The 26,191-nt window shown below is 45.9% G+C and overlaps 1 protein-coding gene across 1 annotated transcript in view; it reads right to left on the reverse strand.

The window, feature by feature from the left end:
• The window catches only part of rnf43 (ring finger protein 43), a gene marked incomplete at its 5' end in the record, with an annotated part of 90,840 nt that overhangs the window by 48,406 nt on the left and 16,243 nt on the right, over nucleotides 1–26,191 (reverse strand). The gene's annotated exons all lie outside the window — the stretch shown is intronic.

A 26,191-nucleotide genomic window follows, 5' to 3' on the forward strand; every position in this document is an offset into this window, starting at 1 on the left:
CGTAACTGTTTTCTTTTTTGCTGCTATATTTCACTTTGGCAGCGAGGCAGGCGTTGAAGCTGCCTGATTTACGAGCAGGGAATGCACTGAGAGCTTTTCAAGACGGAGCCGGCGCAGATGTTTCGGCCCGGCCTCTCGGTGGGACGCGCACCGACCGTTGCGCGTCTGGACATCCACCTGAGAGGAGGAAGTTCTGTGGGAGGCTGCACCTCCTGCGGTGCTGCAGTGGCATGTGACCCCCCCCCCCCCCCAAACTCTCCCTAATCTCTCACTTTGTCTGGAAACTCACCATGCCGCGGGGTGCTTCACTCCCAGCTGGGTTCTGTCTTGGTTTAATGGCCAAATGGAGTGTACAGTTGTGTGTACATAACTATGTGTGCACTATATGTGTACGGGGGGGGGAGGAGTGGAGGGTGGGGGGAAGGGGGGGGGATAAACTTTGTAGGGCACACAGCCAGAAGCACTGAGCTCTTCGTGGAATGCCATGGAAAAATGAGACAGAGGAATGCAGACTCCACTGAGCAGTGTAAACAGGCTGGGCCGAGAGAATGCTGCCATGCTGCTTTGAAGTCGCTCCATCTCCCTATCGCACAAACACACACATACACGCACGCACGCACGCACGCACACACACACACACACACACACACAGATCCGATACCGACCGCTCCACGACTCCCCAAAAAGAAGGCTCTAATGAGCGTGTTGCGGTTCGAGGACGCGTCCTCCCGACACGGCACGTACTGCTCTGACGTACCCCGGAACACACGCTCTATTTATTACCCCCCGACACACATGCACTCGACTTAGAGCCCCATGAGGGCACATGTGAACCCACACGCACACAAGCACGCACAGAAGCTCGCACCTGCTACAACCCCCCCCGTGTGTGTGAGGGCACTTCAAGGCTTCCGGCCCCCCGCTGACTCTTCAAGTTGATATTGTGAACCCCCCCCCCCTCCTTCTCCCTCGCCCTCCACTGCCGCTTCAATATGGCCTTTCAACGTCTTTGTAGCGGCGATACGGGGCGAAGAATGTCTCCGCTGTCGACGGCAGACACGAAGGCACCGGAGGTCTGTACCTCAGCGTCTGAACCAGCCGGCTGAGGAATCTGCTCAAGTGGGCAGGTAAACACTGCTGCCCTTTGGAACACCATCTCTCTTACTGCAAGCGTGTGTGTGTGTGTGTGTGTGTGGGAGAGAGAGAAGCAGTGTAAGTGTAGAAAGTACACGCCGCTCGTATGTAACGGTATGCAAAAATTGAGGGTTCGACACTCAAGCGGTTTCTGGGGGTATGACTTCCCGCGCAGGCTGGAAAAAACATCGGTCTGTAGAGCATAAACACTCCCGGGCCGCCAAATTTCCGCGTTAAAACCAAGACGTGTAAACATCCGCGCGTCAGCAAACACATGAGGAGCGCTGCATGGGACCGAAGGGAAACTTCGGCAACGTGTGCAACAGGTGACGCTCGTTGATGCGGTCGCTTCTGTTATTGTCAACGCGAGACAAAAGAATGTCTTCTGATGTGGTTTTCAAAAGGTAGGGTGAATCTGCCATGGGGAGGGGGGGGACAGACTCAGTCGGAAAAGTCTAAAGGTCCAGCGGCTGTTCCTTAATAAAAAAAGAAACTATTACCTCATTGAAATGTCTGTCTTAAACTGTATTTGTTTAAGCAGTAGACAAGGCAAGCTCCAATTGCAGGATAATCTTCCGCGCAAACAGTCTGACAGACAATATATAGAAGACGTAGCAGATATTTTTGATTAACTCGTGAGGGAAGACTTGTGTTTTATTGCCCACGATGTGAAAATCACTCGACGACCACGCCTTGGTGTAAGGGCGAAGCATGTCTGGCAGGAGAGTTTAGGGGGGAGAGAAACGTGGTGGGAAGGCTTCATCCTCCGACATTCTGGAAACACCTGGTCTGCCGCACATCATCTTCGGCCTTTGTGATCGCCACATTAATCATTGGTTTTTCTGGCACTCGCTGAACAGGTTTGATGTCTCTTTTCATACCACAATAAATGCCTCAATGGGGTAATTTTTTTTTCTTTTTTCTTTTTCTTCTTCACACATTCACACCTGAATAACTTCCCAGCATTCTGCAGCTTTCACTGGGGCAGCTGGAGGTTAAACGTTCAAAAACGAGGATTTTTAGTATTCGTGGCAATGAGGGAGAAGCTGGTACAGCTTTTTCCTCTTGCCGGTCCATTCATGGACAATCGTTATGTAACAGCCTGATGACAATGAATTGTGTTGGCTACGGTGGGTATAATTCCATTCCTTAGTATAAAAGCAGCTGGATAAATCTGACAGAAATGTCATTTTCGTCACTATTTCCACAGTTTTAGATTTAACTATTACTCGGCCAGTGATCTACAAGCCCTTTCTTTTGCGTATAAAAATGCAAGTAAATATAACTATTGCTGTGCTAATAGTGTTGAATAAAGAGTGTACGAATAAAACAAAAATCTAAATCGTGATGCGGTGCAACACATTTATCTTGCAGCACAAGGTATAGATGGCCAAGACACTCAATAAAAGGTAGAAAAACACCCAATAAAGTACAAGAAGTGTATGTCTTTGGCAGTCCTGCCCAGTTTTACTTTACAGGACTGAAGTTCAAACCATCAAGTTTTGACATTTTAGACAACTGCCAGCCTATTTCATAATGTCAAAGCAGCACTGTCTGCCATTCCAGACATTTCTATGCTCTCATTTCTTCAGCATCAGGTGAGGTTTGCTTCTGCTTTTACTTTACCGCCTCTGGGTTCTGATTTTCAGCGTTAGCAGCACAGGCTATAGTAGATATAATGCTAATGTTCTGGAGGGATCTGGACTCCCTGTGAGGTTCACGTGTTTGCTCCTTCACCAGCAAGTGAAATCTGAAAGTTTTCATCGCTATGTGACGTTCAGAGACACTGAAAACAATTTTTGTAAAATGGCTTTTCTGAAATGAAAATGCATCGTTGTCTAAACGGGGCTTACAGAACCAGCTGAACCAACAAAACAGCACAACAATGGACACGGACAATGGATTCTTACAGAATTACATACGGGAGTAGGAGGGCTGCAGGAGGCTTTCACCGTGATCAACGTTTCACCATTGGAGTTATTTTATTTTTCATCTTCGAATACATGCGCCTTTAGCCATTCATCCTCTCACTAGTTTCAGTCTCTAGTTTCAACAGAAGTCTCCGACACGACGCCGAGTCGTTTCTCTTACAGCAGACTGTTATCGCTGGATGTAGTTATTCAGAAGACCTCCACCATACCCGTTTATGTTGAGCACAGTGTGCGCTATCTTTATAAAGACATGAGGGATGGTGCTTATCTTCCACCAAGGAAGTCTTAAATGCTGGATGCAGGAGGTTGTTATCGTCACATACCATCTGTATGCTCCGGCCAGCAGCCGCACACTCACCACATCCACATATACACTCATAAAAAGTCTCTATGGTGTATACATACACATGAATCACAGCTTCGACGTGGCAACAGTGTGTATACAGCACACACGCAGACACTAACAGAGCACAGTCGGGGGGCCGCCGCTGTCGTCGGCCATCGCTTTCGCGGAGCCTTGCCGTCCCCGCGGGACGAGCCGGGGCGCCCCTGAACGTCGGCCCGTCACCTCGACTGTGCTTTTTAAAAGGCCTCTCAGGAGCCTCGTCGGGCAGGAGAGGTCGGGGAGGCCGGAGCGAGGCGCAGGCCTGTCAGCGCCGCCGCGCTGTCATATCACAGAGGAGCTTTTTTAAATTGGTACTTGCGCTGCCTGGTCTGCTGGTGTATTCTGGTACCCGCTCAGATAAATCTCTTCAGCGATGAGATTTACTGTCTGTGATTTAAGGGGCCAGAGCCGATACCGCAAGTAAGTAGGCACTGCTCCGAGAGCGAGAGGACCCGAGATCGGTATGTGTGCTCTGAACCTGGACGCTCGGAGCGCCTGCAGACCAAACGCTGCTGTTTTTTCTGCCGATTCCTGGCAGCGGCACAGACGTCCTCTAAATTCAATCACAGGCGAACACCAGACTGCATTCAAGGTTTGCGGGTATTTTTCTTTTCTTCTTTCTCCTTACTATCATTGGCTTGGGATCATTGTAAACAGAGGTTTGCGAATCCCTGGTGTTGTTGGAAAGCAACCACCCCCCCCCACACACACACACACTCGACGGAAAGTGTGCCTTCTTTACTTCGCCGCTGTCTCTCAGCCTCTCTCAAATGACTAAACCAGCCTGGGGTCAGTTCCAGGAAGCCCCTTAAGTCATTTCCTGCTGGAATATTTATTTCAATCTTCAGCTCGTCAAGGGGTCACTCTCTTCACTCCTGAGTCTTCTCTTCTGGGCCCCATCACCATGTTCAGTCCCCATTCTCCTGCCGCTTTTGTTACGGGACAAGTTGTTTCAAGATTTAGTCCTGATGTTGTGAAACCGATCAGCAATAACAATTTTTTCAATGCTTTGGTAAACTTGAAGAAACTTCCTTTCAACTTGTTCTCACTCGTGTCCGTCTTTTTGAGAAGAGTTCAGGCAGTTGTACATCATTTGTTTACACACAAAAAAAAAGGTTTCGACTGAAAATTTGTATCTTTTGGTTTTGTTTCAAAAGTGTTTTACTCCTTTTAATTCAACCACGCTTCCCCAACACAGTGTACCGTTACTATACAATCATCTGGATTAACTTTATAGGAGCTTCATGGTTGAAATGCCAAAAAAAATAAAATAAAGCACCAACTATTGGCCTGGCATGCAAACTAGTGTTTTCAGCTTTTCTGTGCTTGGTGACCATTACCTGTTACTAGCATTAGTCAAGGTGAAAAGACATTTTTATCACGTATACTCTGCGCCACAGCAAAGAAAAAAACATCAAAGTTTAAATTTAAAGTTTACTGTGGCTCTATTTCAATGGTGTGGCCCACACAAGATGATATTGGCCTGTATTTGGCCCCTGGACTAAATGTGTTTGACACCCCTGCTTCAGGATAACAGTCATTTGAAGGCTTCACCCACATGACTTCAACTATCCTAAAACCACTAACGGGCATGTTTTTATGAGAAGTTTTCTGACTTTAAAAAGCTCCCCGTAGTTCAAATTCAGGAGTTGACCACCTCACCACCTCACAATGTGGATGTAATACACCACGAGGTCCCGATATCCTTTTTTTTTTTTTTTTTTTTCCCTTTCTTCTTTCCCTCCATGTCAAAAAGTCACGAACGGCATTCCTGCGCGATACAAAGGAATTCAAATTTCCACCGCGGCATTCTGACGGTCAGCGCCTACGGGCAGGTCCGGGGGTCCCGCGACGCAAACAAGACCCCACTGACGGATGCAGGGCCCATTCACCGAGACAGATCGACTCATCTTTACAATGCAGGCCTCGCTGGCCTCCGCAACCTGATCTGGGATCCTTCCAGAGTCACTCAGCAGCCTCACATTAAGACCCTTTACACTTCCTCTTCTGGGTCTCCTTCCTCTGGCCCTGAGGGTGTGAGGGACCGTGAGTATCTGGGAGCCTCTGTGTGTGTGTGTGTGTGTGTCTGTGTGTGTGTGTACAAAAGAGAGTGACCTCATATGACATGAAAGGAGACTCGAGAATCCAGCCTCAACTGGAGTCAACCGAAGAGGCCACAATGCCGACAGCGCTGCGCTCGCCTATTAACTGTCACCTGAGTCCGACGCGGTCCTGCTGAAGCGCCCCACAGCACAAAGAGTGTAAAAAAAGAAAAGGAAAAAAAAAAAAAAACTCCCGTATCGGGTTTTTCCTAACTGTTGTCAGACTGATCGAATCATGAAAAGAAATGTGGTGACAGCATCAATGCGGCTCAAGCTTCGCATCAACCCCCCCCCCCCCCCCCCCCCCCCCCCCCTCTGCACTTTGTGGTATTTTTCTGCCACGTGAGGGAATCAACTGCAGATATAAATGGAACCAGAATTTCCCTGATCTGTTTTTGTTTTTATGTCGGTGCCTTTGTAGACGAGCCAACTCGTCTCTCCGGTCGAGTGAAAACAACACACTCACACACACACACACACACACACACCTGCGGAGGAAAGAAGAAAGTGATGGAACTGAAGCCCCGCTGTAAATAACTGTGTCAAATTGAGCTCCTGGCAGGGATGTGATCAATTCAGAGGGGAAGCACTTCAGCGTCTGAGCGCTGCTTGCATTGTGGGTGGGCCGCAAATCTAAAGCAGCATTTTTTATTTATTTATTTTTTTCCAAAATCGGTGCCGACGCTCCCCGCCACATCTGCAGCATCCCGGCGCGCCACATCAGAGCCAAAACCCAAGCGAACACCAGCTCCCAGATCCACTCGGCGCCTCCCGATGGCCGCAGCCCTCCAGCTTCACATTCACACCTGCTTATCGTGGTGGGACGGCGGCGGAAGAAGTGCGAAAAAAACGCTTCGGTTAAACAGCTCGGGAAAAACAGCCCCGTGTGGGCGTCATGCCGATGCTGAACATCTGTTTGTGGATGCGAGGCAACAGAGAAGGAAAACACCCACTTTGCGAGGCAACAGAGAAGGAAAACACCCACTTCAACGGATCTTTAATCGTCGCTGCACATGCTTCTAATCGGCGGTTTCCGCTGTGGTATTAAGACAATGTGGTCCGACCGCAAACATATTGACAATAAACTGGAAAACAAAAAGGAAACGCACGCTTGCATCATAACAATTACTGCTAAAGTCATTGTTGCGGGAGGTGAACAACACCTGTCTTCACTTCTACTTTATTCTCTAGGTGATTTTTGCAGTTATGCAAATCCAATGCAGATGATGATGATGATGATGCCAATTGCTTTACAAATAACAAATACACAGTATCTGAACTTAAATGCTGATACGTTTCTATTAAATACATTAAAAGCAAAAAAAATGTGTGCATATCAGTTTAATTTTTTCTCTTCTAGATTCTATCCTGTACTAAATTCTGAACCACTATTTAGTTATATAAACTCTGATTAAATAATAAATCTTCTTTCCAATCTAAAAAGCCGTGTTTCAAGTTATCATTTAATTAATAATATAATTTCCTCTCTCTGCTTGTTGGGTTAAATGCTTTGCTTATACGTCATTAAATCTAAACCTCGTGTGCTGATAACTGTTATGTTGTATCATTGTGGGTTCCTTTAATTTATTTTGAGTTTATATTCTTTTCCCAGCAAAACATAATTATTCGGGTGTTTTTCTGCCACAGATCAATATCAATAAGGACTTGGAATTTTAATGCTGTGATACATTTTTACATTTTCTCATTTTACAATCAAGTGGAATCATCAAAAGTTTAGATTTGTTGTTACACTGTTTTTTCATCAGGGCTGCACCATACATTGTACATTTATCAGCGTCATAGTATCAGCATTGCCAATATACTGCAGTAAATTCTATGTTTCCATGCATTCGTGCTCTGCAGGACAACATATTTGCTCAATCAGACGGAGCCCAGACGCACTAACTTTTACGGCCGCAGACTGTATTTAACTGAACTGATTCCAAGACTGACAAAAGGTACAAAAATATCAAGGAAAAAAAAGTAAACAAACTTGGAAAATACAGCGGACTGAACTTCAGATGAACTTGACCCATTAAAAAGAATCACTTTGCAGTTGGTTAAAACTCCAAAAAGAGAAAGAGCACTGTTATTTAGTAGTTCAAATCCCCAATGATCCCATATTTAAGTGTCAACTGATCGTACACATCGGATCAGACACATCATGTTGCACCAATATTGTGTCGCCCTGGTGTTTTTTTCACATTGCAGCATTATGCCTCTGCACACTTTCTCACAAACACAGTCCAGACCTGTGTTATGGTGCAGTTGTTGAAAGCTGCAAGGAGCAGCGGTGCAGATATTTGTCTAGCGGGTTTTCAGTTTCTCTTAAGAAACTGAACTGAATCACAACTGCCTGTTTTGTCCCAACCATCCCACCGCGAACCCTAACCACTTTCTCTCTGCGAGTTCATCCGGGGTGACGACCCCCCCCCCATCCCCCCTCCTCCTTGTTTTCCTGACCGGCTTTCATTCAATTCAAATTGATTTCATCTGCCAGTGCGAAGGCGTGACTCACCGCTTTTCAACAGGCTGGGTAATTACAGAGGAATTAATTCCGTCTAATGCTCATAAAGCGTTGGGTTAAGCTCTGTAGGTGTGCCCTCCTGTGCATTTCAGCATCCAAGACCAGTACTGGTAAATCAATAGCGGCAGACGTGTGATTCAAGCAGATGTTTAGTCACGCCGACGCTCTGCCAGACTATTATCGCCGCGCACCGCCGTGTGACTCATCGCCTGCACTTTTCAGGCTCGGGCGTTATTACCCGCGACTTCAAGCAGTTATCTGCACTCTGTGATTCTTGGCACACAAACGCACATGCAGACACAGTCTGCAGCCGGGCCGCCAGGTAAACACGTCACTCCAGTTATCTAAACATCGCTATATCATTAGTCCCGCCGTCTCGCTCGCGATCGATACCCGGACGCTCACTCCGGCGGACGTCGTGCGCTTCGTGAGGAACGGAGAAGAAACGCGCTTGAACTCGAGGATTTACACAAATCAATACGTTCGTGACAACGGACAGAGGACTCGAAAAGAGCCTGTGTCGTGTGACTCTGGGCTGTTTTGCCCTCAGCTGCCCTGCATATGATGGTTGTTTTATTACAGGGACGTCTTTATTTCCTCAAAGGAAGACAGTCGAAGTTAAAAGGAGCTGATTTACCATGGCTATGGCAGCTCGTCTCCTGCAGTTTTACTGGATATACTAATCAACCGCTCATTTATTATCATGTCAGCTTCTAAAGCAAAGGTCCCCCCCAGAGGCCAGACCTAAAAAAAAAACAACAAAGGAAAACATTTAGTCCTTTGCCTGAAGGTATGTCACCAACTCTTTCATATGTTCTGACAGTAGATCATTATCCAGCTGCACGTTAAAACCTAGAGCTATATGGACAAAACGGGCTACGCACATGACGACAAAAATTAAGAAAGTTTATAAAGCTTTAAAAGTTTTCTTTACACTGGTATGAGTATTATTTGGCTTATTACACTAACATAACAATACATTCAAGGCTTTAATTGAACTATGAGCTATGAAAGTACTTTTAATTAGCTCATCCAATTCTTGTTAAGATCATATCAGTTCCCCCCCCCCCCAAAAGAAAAATCCTAAATCTGCCAAAAGAAACACACAAACAAACTTAGCAAAAGTAGCTGGAAGTCATTAGCCGTTTGTCAAGGAGCTGCTATGTTGATAACCTCCAAAGATGCTTGTTTACAAGGTGCCTCTTCAGCTGGTTTTGGTCGTTTCAGTTTGTAATAAGCCAAATATTTGTACAATAGCATCGTAAAGGTGCAGATGGCTGCGGTCCTTTGGAAACATCATGATCCACTTCACCGTGTCGCTGGCTGCAAGCTTCACCCATAAAAAGTGATTATTAGGCAGGGTTATATCAAATATCCAGTCAAAGTTATAGTTATATGCATATATATATATATATGCATATAAATGCAAACTTGGAGCAAGAGACAGAGCACTGTTCTTTGTTATTAAAAACATTGCTTTTGTTTGCGATACCTTGCAGCCCTAATCAAAAAATCTTACTTTTAAACAAGAGTTACTGAGTTTCGTCACATCATATTAGTTACGAATTCCATTTTCGCAAACATCTGTCTAAGTCTGTCTCTTATTAGCTTGATATTCTTATTAGAAAACCAAAATTTCTTTGAGTAAGTGTCAAATTGAAGGTTTTTTTTTCCACGAAAAAGTAATTTCATCTAAAAGTAGCGAGCACAGCCAGGAAGGGAAATAAAAAAAATGCGAATGCTCTTTCAATACCACGACAATATCAGTGACAACCAATTATCTCGGAGAGCATTCATGAAATAAGAGTTGGGGACCATTCAATAAGTAGTCATGCGCTGTTAAATAATGTGTCAAACAGCATTTTCATCCCATTAGAAATAGCAAGGAAAAAAACTGAATGTAGAAAGAAAAGACCGATTCTCTTTTTTCCCCCCTGAAACACAATATATGATTTGTTTTTAGTACGTGGTGTTCACTATACAAGAAGAATCATCCAATGATCACTACTGAGACACAGTCAAACATTTGTCCATCCAGAGAACTGCAGCAGCTGTTGCAGACTCCATTCATGGCTCAATTTAAACACTTTGATGTGATATTTATTAACACGCACGCGGCTATGAATGTCCGACCATCCGAAGTCCGTATGATGGTGGGGGGACTGGAGGGACACTGGCGGGCTTTGGAACAGGGACAGCAGGTTTGTCACGCTCCGCCAACATCACAGGCCAGACAAACTCCGCTTGAGGAGCCGGGATTGTCGGACTCGGGAGAGATGGATGGGCGAGAAGATCAGCGTGAGGGGTGTGAAGGGAAGGATGGGGGGGGGGGGGGGGGGGGGGTGCGTCTCGACACGCAGGCCCTCTGGGAAGATGGGCGGTGACATCCAAAGCACTTCCTCCCCCGCACTCCCTCCCAAGAAACATATTGTTTAATAGAGAGACGGGCCGGGACTCAAGACGTTCATCACACGAGAAGCGCGACTTCAGACAAAACAGCATCCAGAAAAAAAAACCCCAAAAAACATACGATTGTGGTGCCGTCGGACCCCACCAACTGACACAGAAACGGCAAGAAGAAAAACGGAAAAATGAAAATAAAGAGTTAAAAAAAAAAAAAAAGAAACGGCAAAACAAAAAAACGTGATCCCCATTTTCTTCTTTCGGGCCTGACAAACGGCGCGGAAATATCTAACATAGCTACGGTTGAATTCAGTGGAATAAACTACAAATCTCTGGAGGATTATAAAAAAAAAAAAAAAAACCTCCTGGCATGTGAAAACCCTATCATCTGAGGAGGAAGTGGAGTCGGCCCAGGGTGTTTTCCACATTACATGCGGCCTTAATATCAAAGGAGATAACAATTCCAGCTGCGTGGCTCTCGCTGCTACACACCACGGCCGTCTGGAGGAGTCATCCCCCGTCCGGCGGGCTCCAGCCCTCCGTCCTCTGACCGCCGCCACCGGCTAACATGACGCTAAAAACGCAATCAGACTCCTTCAACTCAGAAGGCGGGGGTTAAATCTGAAGTGTAAAAGTCATTTTTGCTCCCTGCAAAAAAAATGGACCTATGACGGAGACCAAACGGTTGCACTGAGTTATATCTCTATAAAGGCTGTCGCTCCCTTCAGAAGCTTAATTAGAGGCTGAAGACGGTTGCACGCGATGGATCTGGCCCTAGGCGGCGTCCTGCGACAGCTGAGCCGCAGCGTTGCTTTGGTGTGGATCCGCTACAGAAGCTCGGCGCCTTTTTTGGGCCCTTCGGGCCCAGTCGGGCAAAAACATGGGGGAAGAGCAGAAAGGTAGATGGGGTATGAATCAAAAACATGCCTGTCAAGCAGAGAGACCCTCAAGGAGAGGCAGACCCGCTGCAGAATCCGCGGTTTGAAAAAAAATAAAATAAAAAATGGCCACGCGATTCAACGTTTTAGGAAATATGCCTGATTGTCAAGACTTACATGACGAGAGTGCAAAGCTCTTGTCTGAATGTGACAATTGAACTTTTAACACCAGACTGAAGCTCATTAAGGAACACATTATTATCGCGCCTCGCGTTGCGTCCCACTGCTTTTGTCTGCCGACCACGCTCGACTCCTTCACATAAAGTCAACAAGGCGGCTTATCTCGCGCCACGCAATCTCCTCGATGATGATTGAAGAGGCGGAACATCTGACCGCCAGTGTCACAAGAGACGTGATCGATGTCATTTCGGTGTTGACGTTGTTATCGTACAGTCCATAAACAGGGCAGGAAATCACCTCTCGCCCCCCCCAAGTCACAAATAATGAATCAAATCCAGTGCAATAAAAAAAAGGGAAGCTCAGACTCGGCGGCAGCGTTGTAGTTATATTTGGCTGAAAGACAATTCCAATCGTACGTTTCCTTTCAGACGCACAGATACAAATCCCGCGTTGCTGATCTACCGTGTAATGACAAGCCACATTTCTCCTTTGAATTCGGAGGAGAGGAAACCAGTGAAAGTTACCTATTCATTAACTTTTATCAGCGGCAACCGGAGCCACCTGGTTTGCAGGGAGAGGGCACCAGAGATCTCTCACACTGCTGGAGACGCAGCAGGTGGAAAAATAAAAATAAAATACAAACAGTGGGCCACCACAGAGAGGACGTGTTGGAGCGTTGCAAGGCGAGGCCTCAGTTCTCCTGTTTGGAAAATAAAAAAAAAATATGACTTGAAATGAAGGCAAATTTGTGTTAGTGGGGTTTCGTCATAGTTGGTGCCCATGCATTATGCATTATGGCTTCGAAATATAAAATTTCAGGGTGAAGACAAATGCAGCTCAATGAACGTCGACGACACACTTTTCTACATTTCTGGTACTAAAATCAAGTTTTGCCAAACAGGTGGACGACACTTTAAACTCCAAGACAGTTTTCATGTTATGTGAATGATCCATGTTATTATTTTTAGATGTTAATTCTTGATCTTTTTTATTTTATTTTTTTTAATGATTGTAAAAAAAAAGAAAAAGAAAATACATCATACATGCTTGAAGGGGGTAATGTATGAAAAAAGTAATTTCTGGAGCCTTATGTTTGACACCTCTGCCGTAGACATTAGAAATGTTGAATCCTCTCCCCGTTATGTATTCGCACAGCGGAAATGAGAATAATTGCAGTTTCCAAAGCTCGGTATGTTTCTTTCCCAATCTGGGAGTTTTAATTGTCACTTAATTGTTTTTAAAAAAATATTGAGGGTGTTTTAACTGTAGTGGTTGAAAAGTGGACATGAATGCAACAGAAACCTAATTATAATTATTTCCTAATAAAGGAAAACCTATTATGTATGTCTTGAAAAACTGCTAATTCTTAAGGCAGAAACCGTCAAGTCCTAAAACAGAAATCAGGGAATAGATGTGCATATGATGATTTGGCGTCTTTATAGGTTAACAGCCAGCCCTTTAAAGAGATTGGCTACCTCTCTCTTTCCACAGAGTCTCATCGGGTACATTTGAAGACACACTATGGACGTCCTTCCCGATTTGCAAAAGAAATGTCGAAGTGAAGCCAAACACGGGTGGAAAAATCCTTTATCACAGACACACAAAAGCACAAACGCCTTCGATGAAAAAGTCTTATTAAGGTTCTTCTTTAACGCGTGCAAATCAAATTTTGACAACCCCAGAAGACCTGTGACCTCTGGTGCCCCCTCAAGGGGGGGGGGGGGGGTCTTGGACCCCTGGTTGGGAACTTCAAACAGGCTCTTTGTCGACGCTGAGCGAGGCTACTGCTACATATGTAAAATAATCTTTATGTGACTTCGGAGAGCTCTGCGAGAAGTCCGAGGAAGTATCTCAAAAGCTGCAAAAAGGTACGAAAATGAAAAGACCTGCTGGTGTGGGAGTGGAAAGAAGCGAGCGCGCAGACTTTTGCAGCCCACGTCTCTGTTCGAGGCGGCAGTAGCTGCTCCCGGTGTAGCTCGCCGACGTTTCCTGTCCAACTTCTGATGCCTTGGCCGGCTTGAGGGATAATGTAGGCAACAGGCTTTGATCAGGGGGAACAAAGCGTGGAACAAAACACATTATCTGTGGTTCCGCTGTATTAATTCTTATTCTCTTGACTGAAAAGAAAAGTCCTCTGTGCACCACAAGACGTGAGGCATGCTGTGTTCATGCGAGGCGAGGGGGAAAAGCTCTCCCTGCAGAACAAACCTTCCTGCTACACATGAGTACGTCGCTAATCTGAGACCGCGGCACATGATTCATTGCAGAGAGTCTTGGGTTCTCTGACTATTAATGCGTTATAAAGGCTCCAGGCAAACTGACTAAAGTGAGGCATTCCCCGCCCTTGAGGTCAGCGCAGACGGAGTTTTTTTTTTTTAATTGGATAACAGCTAAAACGACAGCTTTCCTTATCTGTCCTCTTGAAACGCCTTCGTCATGACATCACCGGCTCCCCTGTGTTTGTGCCCCTGGGTAGGAACCGAGACATCAGCAGGACCTTCCTATGAATGACTTTATTATGAGCGGCGGCGGAAATATGAAAGACATGCCGACAACAGACAAGGAGAAGGGGGGGGGAGGAAAAAAATAAATAAAAGGAAAAATCCTGTGCATAAAAGAAAGACTGATAAGCCGTGCAGATTGGTGATAAGACACAAAGACTGTACATGCAGAAACGCGCCAAAGACCAGGGAGATTTAGAGGCCGTGATAAGAAACAACGAGCCGAAGGTGGCGAAACACAAGCACCTGAAACGCGGCCACAGGAAGAGAGAAAGAATGAAAGAAAAGAGTAGGGTATGGAGAGCTGGAGATCGGTTGAGTGTGAAGGAGGCGGCGTGTCTCAGTGCTGCACCTGCAAGCAATCTCAAGTTCGTCGGAGCTTCGCTATAGGCTTCGCTTACTCCAATAGGGGCCGGATGAATATGTAATCTGTCGGCCTTCATCAGCATTCCTTTATTTCCACTTGCAGCGGCCGCGCTCCGCTGCTGAAATCTGCACTGGTGCAACATGCTGTCAGACAATAGGCAGCTCTCGGGGTCAGGCGCTCCTCAGCGAAGCAGCCGGCGTGACGGCCATCTCAATCTGTCGCTCTTCAAGCAAAGGCGCACGTCGCGGTGCAGAAAAAGCTACAAAAACCAAAAAGGAGACGAGGGGCGACCGAACACACTTTTTCACGACGACGCAGAACCTGATAAATACCAATGACTCAACAACGACTTCTCCAGGTGTTCAAATATTTTGGCTCTCAGAAGTGACTGACTCGTCCGGCCCGTATTCTGTTTTGGAACAAATATAAAACTCCCCAGATATTGGAATCTCAGCCCTCCGCCAACACACGTCTCTACACTCCTCCCCGATCTGCCTCATTCTGCACATGTGTTTATTTTAGAGGACAGCGACGCGAGCCAACAGTGTTACATGACTTTGGAGTTGCAAAGGTTGAAAGCGCTCGGTTTTTTTTGTGGTTTTTTTTGTGGATCCCGGGTCGGCCAATCGGGACGCGCATTTGTACTCGACCGCGATCATCCCGCGCAGACACGAGCGCATCACGCCGTACGGTCAAGTAACGACAAACACGGTGACTAATTGAAGTCAACGTCAGATTTGAAACGGCCAAAATAGGAGCAGTGTTGTTGGTGAACATCGTTGGATGAGACGAAAAGCATGCGGAGGTCTGTTCTTTTCATTAGCTGTGTTTGAACTGAGAAAAACTTTGTTTCAAGTTCCGTGGACTAAACTCTTTTCTTGTTGGTCTTCAACATATATGATGTACATCTATGATGTACATGTATATAATGTGGATGGATGGATGTATGAGAAGTTGGGTTTTTAATTAAAAACCATTACTTAAGTTGAAAAACATTTGTGAGGTGCACCTAAAACCGTATTCATGAGCCCATCAGCAAAGGCACGCCCTTTCCCACCTCAATCTGCGGCGTCTTTAATCCAGCTGCCAGTAAATAAGGATAACAATAATAATCCCCTAATCTCTCGGTTAGCAGTAGCATGCTTTATTTGGCTGATTTATGCCAGCGAGCTGCTGTCAATCCTGGTCTATTACTTGCCTCTCTGTGCCAAGAGGACCACTGAGGCATGGAGAGATCCTCAATCAGTCTTTTAACCACTGGATCGCTGGAAAGACTGAACAATCTGTCGTTCAGATCTGTGGCAGGACGACAGGAGTTTGTCACTCCGGTGGGACTGGGCCAAGAAGAAGAAGAAGAAGAAGAAGAAGAAGCAGCTCCGTGTTTCTTATTCAAACTTGTGTGCACGTGACCCGTATGGATTTTTGTATTTCGGTTTGTCTGCATCATTTCCATGTCTCAGGCTGACTTTGCTCATACGACCATGACAGCGGCCATCTCCGCTCTCACCTTCACTACACAACAAAAGACCACCATTTTAAATCCGCAGCAAGAATTCAACAAAACCGTACATAATGAATGTACCTCCACAAAAAGCTCATCGGATGACCTCACATACTTTTTTCTTTTTTTCCCCCCTCTGGGATTTGTGTAATATGGGAGTTCCATGAGAGTCTCATCATCCGGCTAAGACCTGCGCATTATGAGGATTTTGGGGACTTCAGCTGCTTTCGGTGATGGTTTATAAAGTTTGAAACAGACTCGGGGAGCCCGCAGGGATAAAAAGTGATAAGGGTGTTTTGTCTCTCGGCAGCAGGATGGGCTTAGGACACAGTGGAACCCACAGGTTAAAACAGAGTTTATGTTGCAAATTGATGTTGTCACACATGGCGGTATGAAATCCACCCGAGCAGATTAGGCTGTGGAGAGAAACCGAGCCGAACTATGGAACAAAAACAAAAAAAAAAGAAAGAAAGAAAGAAAGAAAAAGGAAAAAAAAAAAAATCCAGTGAATGGAGAGGAAAAACCGACAGCAGAGCGGTACTTTCACTTCATGCTCCGTTAGCCAATCTCTCATCTACTGTAACACCCCGTCCTTCACCAGCATTTGGTTTCTGTGGATTCCTGTCTAAGTAGATTAGGAAAGCGCTCTTGTTTTCTTGGAGACGCAGCAAGCTGTCTGCTGTCCATCAGTCCACATCAAGCACATCGAATGCACTGGCCTCGCCTCCTCCTCCTCCTCCTCCTCCTCCTCCTCCGCCTGTAAAACCGAGGCCGAAGACGGGCGCCGTGCCAAATACACCAGATAGTTTCATCCACAGCTGCAAGCAGGCAGCCGCCCTCAAGTAACAATGGAGTCCACTCATTAAAGCAAACCTGCCTCGGACACAGGGACTCGCTGGGAGAAGGAGCGGATACACCTCGTTCAAACACTGTACGTGAGAGAAAACAGGCAAACGGCGAAAATACAGACCACATTCAGGGTTTTATGAATGAAACTTAAAACCTGATAGTAGCTGATATCAGATGTGGGGGGGAAAAAAAAAAAAAGATATCTGGTTTTGTGCCCTGGGGCTGTGCAGAGGACGCCTCCCACGTGGGGAGACGAAGCCAATCTCTCTTACTCCTTTCGAAAACAGCAGTGTGGCGACCCACAGCAGGGGCAGAGAATTAAACCCTCCGCCGCGGTGCAAGTTACTGTCGCACTTGATGCAATCAAAAACAAATGTGTCAACAATAAATCATGGTTGGCGGCTACTTTCTATTATCTTGTTTGATCCGCTGCGTCGGAGGCGTCATAAAAACACGTGTGAGGGGGGAAATTAGCTTCCGGGACTATGCGGACGTTAATATGTTAGTAAGTTAATAAGTTGCAGACACCAATCAAAAAGTCTTGCTCATCCTTTACACAACAAAAATGGCAGGATTTTTTTTTTTGCAAAGGCCAACAAAAAAAGAAGTGGGAGATTTTAGCGGTAAACAGTTAAAACTGGAGCAGTGATGCGGCTGTGAAAGGCAACAAATGACTGTGTAATCAAACTGGCATGTAAAGGGTTAAAATCCTGATTATTATTATTATCATCATTCAGTATTTCATGAATTCAATCAGTCTTGAAGTTTATATAAAAAAAACTAAGCTGAAGAAAAGCATTAAACCATATAATTATTTATAACCATTTTATGAGGTTATTATTGTCCTTAATGACTTAAGAGAGTAGATCATGTTAAATCTGATGCTACAAAAAAAGTCATTTCTTAAAATATCAATAAAATCTGTCATGTTTTTTTGGGGAAAATTGATATTTTTGCCCATTATTTGTAAACGTTTGTTTGCACATAGGCTCCCCACATCAGTCACTTAAGTGTGAATTGTGTGTTTCTTCACGACAGCGGCAGCGTCTTCCCACAGATCGGCATTCGGCACCACTCCTTGAGGATGCGACTCCACATTGTGGAGCTTCCGGAGGTTGCGTTTGCACTTCGAGGGTGTCCGATGACACATGAATATTTGCGATGAATGAACAGTTGTTTCCTTTGAGGCTGCAGTTGCTTGCTTGTTTGTTTGTTTTTTATGATTTTGATGGCTGCTTTGATCTTCAGTCTCTGGTTCTACCATGAACAAGTCACTGTGTGAAGGTGTGCATTTCTGACGACGTGCAATCCTTTCTGTGGTCCATTGAGACTTCTGAAGGCTGTAATTTGCAGACATGAACATCAATGACATCAGTGCCCTATATTTCCTTTGACATGGGACGTTATTGGCAGCGACGGTCGTTTTGATCAGCCGGAGCCCGCGAGCCTCTCTTACAGTAACATCAGAACCGGCCACATAAGCCTTCATTTACTCGAAGGGGTCCCACCAGCCGCCCGCGCTTTCCTCCGGGAGACTCCAACATTAGAGACCGCTGCTTTCTATTTCTGTCTCGCGGTTAAGTTTTTACAGAACTGCGCCGTGACGACTGAGCTGGAAGTCGTAGCTTGTAGCTCGTAGCGCGCTCGCTCGCGCGCGCGGTTTTCTCACCGCGGCCTTCGTTAGCAGCGGGGACATAGTTTGGGGCCGTGCCCGCGTAACCTGACGCCCCCCCTGGTAATGGCATTTCATGCTTTCACACGGGCCCGGGCTGTCAGTGTGCATGCATGTGTGTGTTTGCTACAGCATGTGTGTGTGTGTGTGTGTGTGTGTGTGTGTGTGTGTGTGTGTGTGTGTGTGTATGTGTGAGTTGGGGGTGGAACATTGAGGCGGGCATCTAACGGAGGCCCGAGCAGGCCGGCAGAGGGCGGGGAACAGCTGGCCTTTCATTGACGGGGTTTTGAGTGCTGGGAGTTAAGGTTTCACTCCAAAGGGTGGTGGGAGGCGAGCGTCGACACGGTCCCAACAGGAGCCAACTGCGCTCGGGGAAAAAAAAAACATATATAAATACATGTTATATGGGGATAGAGCAGGCCGGAGGAATGCGGGAGGTATTGTGTTGTCAAGCGAGGGGGAAATGATGGTGCCTTCGCAGAGCTATCGGGACGCCTCACCACAGCGACTGCCAGCGCTATTTTGAGAGACAAGCAAAGGCTAATCATTATTTGTAAGCTATGCTAGCTGTGCCAAAGCTACAAATCACAAAAACCAAGATCTGTGATGTTATGCCAAGAGAAAACTGGCCCATCCCACAATAAAGGCCATGACTTTTGGGGTAAAGACATGTTAGCAGAACTAAAAGCACAAACCAACAGATAGTTTTTTTTTTTTTAACGAGGGAATAAATTGGGGTTTGTTTGATGCATCATAAAAAAAATAAATAAAAAAAAAAGCTCCAAAAATGGAACTGGTGACCACACGAGTGATGATAAGCCAGCGAATGCAAACTAACAATCATGACAGCTGACATTTTTAGAAGCATCAGGTATATTTTCCACAACAAATCCTCCCAATATAAGCTGTGGTAAGGACAACGTGCAATTAGGAATAAACAACTAAATAGAAAGCAATAAACAACTGAAAATACCTCAAATAATCAAAAAGCTGCAATATCATTCGCAGAGCATACAATAAAAATACAAAAATACGAAGAACAGGAAAATGGGACTAAAAACTGTCCAAATAAAACACAATGGACCTTTTTAAAGCCGTCGTAAAAAAGGTTTGAGGACTTTTTCACCAATGTACACTTTGTTCCGGTTCTGAGCTACTTCAGGACTTTCTAAGAACTTACGCCTGTTTTTCATTACGATAAAGGGCCACGTCATTAAATCAATTCACGAATATCAAATTGTCCTTTTTAAGCATAGCAACAATAGCAGGCAACATTGCCACTGCACACAAAGACCAACCATTAGCCAATAACTGTACTTTACCAAAGCACTGTTTTTGTTTTATGTGGTAAAACCTTGAGTTTGGTCTTTGGGTCTCGGTTGTCCATCTGCCAAGTAAACTCCGATATTTAAGAAGTGATAACTAAAGCTGACCATGGGTGGTGCCATCAACCTCTATTGGTCTTCACCTGCGAGTGATGGAGGGACATAGATTTTTTATTTTTATTTTTTAAACAAAACCTTCCAAATTAGGACAAATACTTCATCACCTGTTCTACTTTCTTATAACCCATGTACACCAGCTTACTTCTGCTCCGTTCTTGTGTGAGCATTCATAATCAATCAGAGTCCGTAGTGTGACATCCTATAGCAGGGGTGTCAAAGTAATTTCAGTTGAGGGGCCACATCCACCCAGATCTGACCTCTGGAGGGCCGAACAAGTCAAACGTAGCATATTAAACTGCAGATATGGACAAAGTCTTTCCTTCTTTTGATCCTTTTGTCACTGCAAGAATTTACCAGTCTATTCTGAAATTTACATATTAAAGTTACAACACAAAAAAAACCCCAGTCACCTGTATCTGGATATCGTAGTTTTATTCGGAATTAAATCAATTTGTCATCATCTGGAAATGTTTTTGGGTTTACGTGTCTAAAGTATCACGTCACATAAATTGGACACCTTTATTGTGAAAGGTGTTTCGTCATGTGACCTCCACAGATGCATTAATTAATTCTGACCAAGGGTGGTTTTGAATGTCATTTTTGCCCATCTAGTGTTTTTAGATCAGCCTCTGTCAATTTTCATATTTATAATTAAAAAAAAATAAAAATCACATGGCGGCCCAGATTAGATCCTCTGGCGGGCTGCTTCTGGCCCCCGGGCCGCATGTTTGACACCCCTGTCCTATAGGATCATTCCTCCGGATTACAGTTCAGCTCTTTCCTCATCCAGCCGTACATTGCTGTGCTCTCACAGTGCTCTGACACCGGGCGACCTGCTCTGTCCCGCAGCCCCCGTAGAACTAGGCCACCCAGTGAAGACATCAACATACTGATTGTTGGGCTCCAGAACATTTACCTCATCTTTTCGCCCCCGCCCCCCCACCCATTCCCCCCGCATGCTGCCCGGTCGGTTCCCACACTCGGCTATTCTCTAGCAGGCATCACTGCTCCCGAACCTTACCCCCTCAAAAAGGCCAATGAGCAGTGACCTCACCGTGCAGAGGCTTGTGCACAACTTCACAAGCACGTATTGTTGATAAGAAGCCACAGGAAACGGTCCTGGAACTCACAGGCAGACTCCTGCTCCCTCGGTGCAGGACGACCTCAAACCAACAACGAAACACGAAGCTGCGTTCATGTCAAAAGTCTTTTCCAAGTATAACCATCTAAAAGAAAATATACTGTTCGTAGGCGACTGAGATGACAGCAAAAGGGGCTTTATTGTTCAAATGGACGGCATCAGCAACAAATGTGTGTGATGTAAACACGGAGGCATGAATGAATGTGAAGCTGAAACCTTTTGTTGTCACTTGAGGGTCAAGTGGGGATCTGTTCTTTGAGGCAGAGCGAAAGAAACACTGTATTGGAACAGTGAACTCCCATACGACTCCGTATTACTCCACCTGCTGAGAAAAAGTCTTGCCTCGCACAATAATAAGGACTTACTCTAAGTAAAGCACTGCAATACAAAGTGAACACAAAGTGACAGCATGGACCAAGGGTTGGTCAAATCTGAGCCTGTTCTAGAGATTTCTACTGATATAACAATGATAGAGACTCCATCCTGACCAGTTTCAGCATTGTCTTTATCCTTTCTCGCTCTGTTTATATAATGGAATCAGTGGGCCTTTCTGGGTAAGCCACAACCAGAATTTATTACTCAATAACCGGTGAGTAAGCGATTCATCAGTCATTGATTGGGGTCACCTCCCACACACCAGCGCCCGAATCAGTCCAGATCAATTGGGAAACATTGTAAATATGACACGTGGCGATGAAAATTACCGGGATAGTTTTAAGTGCCGTTTCCCTCTAAAGCATGCCGGATTGGTTTTAACCCGACAAATCTGTGTCCGACAACATGTTACTCAACTTGTTGATAATTAACTACCGTTATAGAGTCTCATGAGGCGAAAATATTAAGCGGCCTGAACCCTGCGTTTGAAGTTACTCGCGGGTCAGCTCTTTAAAACCTTTGCTAGGAATTGTCAGCCTCCCTCCTCCCATTCAGGAGCAGCGCTGCTCTTCTGGCTGCTTCATTGTGGCTCCGGCCCCCTCCCGGCTTCTCAAGCTTCTTGGCAGAATAAAAGGCCTCACTGATCAAAGAGGCCCAAGACAGGTTCTAACCAACAAAGAAGAAAAGGAAAAAAAAAAAAAAAAAGACCTGCAGGCAGCTATCCAAACGGTTTGTTTGCTCTCTATTGCCATGACAATATCAGATAAGAGATCTAAAAATATAAGGGGCACCGAAGACGCGGGTTGACGGTTACAGAGCAAAGCGTGCATGTTTCAATGACTGAATCTGTACAGCAGAGGAAACACGGAGGAGATAAAATTGGGAAATGTCTGTTTCCAATGCTACTGGATACAAACACGAGCAGCGACAACAACAACAACACAGCCTGGGGTCAGCCTCTCGGTTAACTTGGATTATCCTCCCGTGAACTCTTGTCTATAGGTACTTAGAGCAACATACATAAATACTTCCTGAGTGTCTGCTAATGGAATACTTTTTTTTTTTTTTTTTTTACACATTAGATAAGAAACAAGCTGGAACAACAAACGTTGATTTCAAATGGTGACCCGATATTAAGAATTCTTCTCATTGGGTTTACATTAGATAAACTGCGAGACGGCAAACAAATGTGAAGGCTCCAATCCATATCTGGAGTCCAGCTCACAAAAGGACTGCGATACTGGAAATAATGTAAATTATCGCAACAGACGTGGCTGAATGGGTTTGTCGTCTACATCTGATAAAAGCGGCACTCATTCATTTGAAGTTTTCACCTTTTTTTTTTCTTTTTTTTTTCCCCTAGGTGCTTTAGACTCTTGCTAAATGAACAGAGACACACGGGGAAACCAGAAGAGCACAAAAGCAGGTCACGGCGTTTCCAGTGTACCAGGGCACAGAGCGTCCGACAGTAGACCCAAGCGAAAGGTGGGGTGGGGAGCTTTGCGGTGGGCCGTCCCGTGAAGCACTCCCCCACCCGACTGGCCAATGATCTCCGAGGAAAGGAAAGTCGCTCGCCGGCGGGAATGATTGACAGGCTGCCGCCTCGACTGTTGGTGAATGCTAAGGAGGGAACACAGTGCATACCCGTGCAGCTCGGGGAAACATAACTCACAGCTTGGGTTGCCTCCCATGTCTCCAATGCCTCCCATTCAGACCACAGCCGTGCAATACTATACGTGCTAACAAGGCAGCCTGACACTCTGCCTCCACTATTTACTTTCCTCTGTATTTATGATCGCTTGTGCATTCCCAAGCCAGACCCCCCCCCCCCCCCCCCCCCCCCCCGTGTCCCCCTCACTTATTTTTTTAGATTCCCGGGCACATTTCCCTTCATTAAAAAAAAAAAAAAACGTGTCGTTTCAGGCGAGTCAATGATTTGCCGGGCCCTGCGCCTGAACTTTGAACCCGTACAGGGCAGCACACTGTAAGGAGGCGAGGCACGGCGAGCGGGCTCTGGGTTGGGGGTTAACTGGTTTACGATTCGCACCATAAAGCTTCCTGAAAAGGTCGATCGGGCTGAATGAGCGCCGGCATGTTAACCTTTCACCTTCCCACGCACCAAAAGTGTAGAGTCACAGGAAATGGCAACACGTTGGTGCTCTCTCTCTCTCTCTCTCTCTCTCTCTCTCTCTCCACCCCCCCTTTTCTCCCTCCCCTTGTTCGTATGGCGTCGAGTATGTGAAAAGGCACGTAAGACGCGTCTTCCCCCTCTAGAAAGAGCAGGTGCTTGTGCACGCCGTCCCAGGAGAGGCGGCCCGGCTACAGTGTTGTGAGATCGCTCCCACCTGTGGAGATCAAATATGAGACATTTATTATACGGGGGGGACTTATCTAACGCTCCCTATCTGATGGGCTATGTAATGGAGAGGCACCCGGACAGATCCACTTTCACTGCCCTGAAAGGCTGGAGAGGTGACCCAAAAGGAAATCATTATGTGAGAAAACAAAGGCGTCGTAGGCGTGGAGGAGAGAAACCCTCCGAAGGGGCGCTGCCCTCTCTCCTCCCCGCTCGCCATGGAGACGGGAAGCGCCGGGTCGCTACGGGGCATGTTATGTCTGTACTGTCAGTGTGTGTGTGTGTGTGTGTGTGTGTGTGTGTGTGTGCGTGGGTGGCGTGTTTGAGATCTCACCGGTTACCAATTTTCAAGTTGGGCCTAATTAGGCTCTTTAAAGCAATAACTCTATGTTCAGAGGGCGGTGAGTAACTGTATTTTACGCGTAATTATGCAGTGGCAACTGCAGACGTTTTCAGCCGGAGAGTTGTAATTTATCACGATTGTGGCCTGCGCATCATTACGCGTGAGGTCTTTGGCAAGAGCCGGCTGTAAGCTGCCGCCACTGTTTGCCCCTCGGGGGCAACAACTGTAACACTTGTCAAACGTGGTCCTCCTCAAACTCGAGGCCAGCCCTTTGAGCGAAAGCCTCTCACGGCTAACACGCGGCTGCGGTGGAGGTAAACAAACCGCTGGAGAGCAAACTCCCCGGAGCGATGCATCTGAAGTCATATGGGGTTACAGGTGATACGTGCAAAATGGGAAAACAGGTTGTTTTTTGTCTGTCAACTTTCACACAAATATCTCCAAATATCTCCGCACATTTGTCATCCCTGCAAACATACGTGAGCATGTCTGTGCATCAGATGCCATTAAAATAGGGTTCACACACACACACACACACACACACACACACACACACACACACACACACACACACACACACACACACACACACACACACACACACACACACACACACACACACACACACACACACACACACACACACGAGTCAGACCATTTGAGACTGAGGCATCAGTGAAAACACAATTATTTTGGCAGTTTCGTTTCAGAAAAGTTTCACTTTTACAATGCAACATTTTGAAAATGATGTAAATTCCCACGGGGATGACTGAAACGGTGACAAGAATATTGTTTTTATGTCGTGCCTTTGTAATGAAACCCCACACACGTGCACCCAGAGAACAATGCGCTATAAATATTAACAGTACACAGGTATTTTTATGGACAGACGACCAAGTTGGATTGTTATTCCAGGTGACTGTCAACTGCAAAACTACCAAGTCCCAGGAGAATATGGACTGGGAGTCATGACACTCTGGAGGCAAACATTGTTATTGTCCATCTACACACACATGTGAAGAAGAAGTATTTAGTGTGTCATCTACAAACAGAGGAAACGGAACTGGAGCCCATTACCAGAAAGTGGAAAATACTTCATAGTTGTGTAAACTGGTAAAAAAAAACACCAAACGGCTCTGAACACCATTGTCGTGTAAACGAGTAAACAAAATACAAACGTAAGAAAATACCGCTGTGTAAACATCTAGAGTGCGTCAAGGCCGAGAGACCTACAGCACTGCCCTGCGGACTCGCTTTAGTTCTTGTGAACTTTATTATGAGCCTTTTTAATCTTCTGATGTGTCTTTAATTCAGCTATATGGTTTTTTTTGAAGATTAATAAAGAACTACAACACCTTTCCACAGAAATGGGTCGTTTCGGGATGAAGACCAACTGTTTTGAAGCTAAACGTCTGACCGAGATTAATTTTTTTTGGAAAACTTCACTTCCTGTTCTCCTGCATCAGCCAATTCGGCCTTAATAGAGCTCTTTTTTTTTTTTTTTTTAATAAATATATTTGTCCCAAATATCAGTTTATGATCGATTTAGTTTTTTTTTTTACATTTTCATGACCATGCATATTGTAAATTTAGTCTGAAAATGTGTTTATGAATCAAGTTGAACAATAATTAGGTGATGGATGTCGAGTTTTTACGACGGTTCTTCCTTCCGACACAGGAAGTTTGGAATGCAGAAAGACTCGGCGAGCGTCGGCGCGTCGCGCCGCAGCCGATCCAACACGCAGCTTATTGTGCATCCCGAACCGCAATCGAGTCGAGGATTAAAGTCGTCACAGTGCTGCCATTGTGCGTCTAATCAACCCTGCCCCGGCTTGAAAAAGGCGGGGATGACGGGGGCAGAGACTAAACACCTGACAGTTAATTAAAAGCTGCAGAGATGAGGCTGGGATGAGGCGACGCCGCCGGCCTTCGCTGTTCCTTCGGGGTGGAAAAGGCCAGGACATCCTGCTCGGGGGAGGAGGGGGGGGGGGGGGGGGGGGGGGGGGAGAACTCGGGAGAGGCGTCTGTGCGAGTGTGTGTGTGTGTGTGTGCAGTTTATCTCCCCACATGAACCACCTCCAGTGAACCAGCAGGGGCGGCG

The sequence above is a fragment of the Blennius ocellaris genome (assembly GCF_963422515.1).
Source record: "Blennius ocellaris genome assembly, chromosome: 14".
In the NCBI taxonomy this organism is placed as follows: domain Eukaryota; kingdom Metazoa; phylum Chordata; class Actinopteri; order Blenniiformes; family Blenniidae; genus Blennius; species Blennius ocellaris.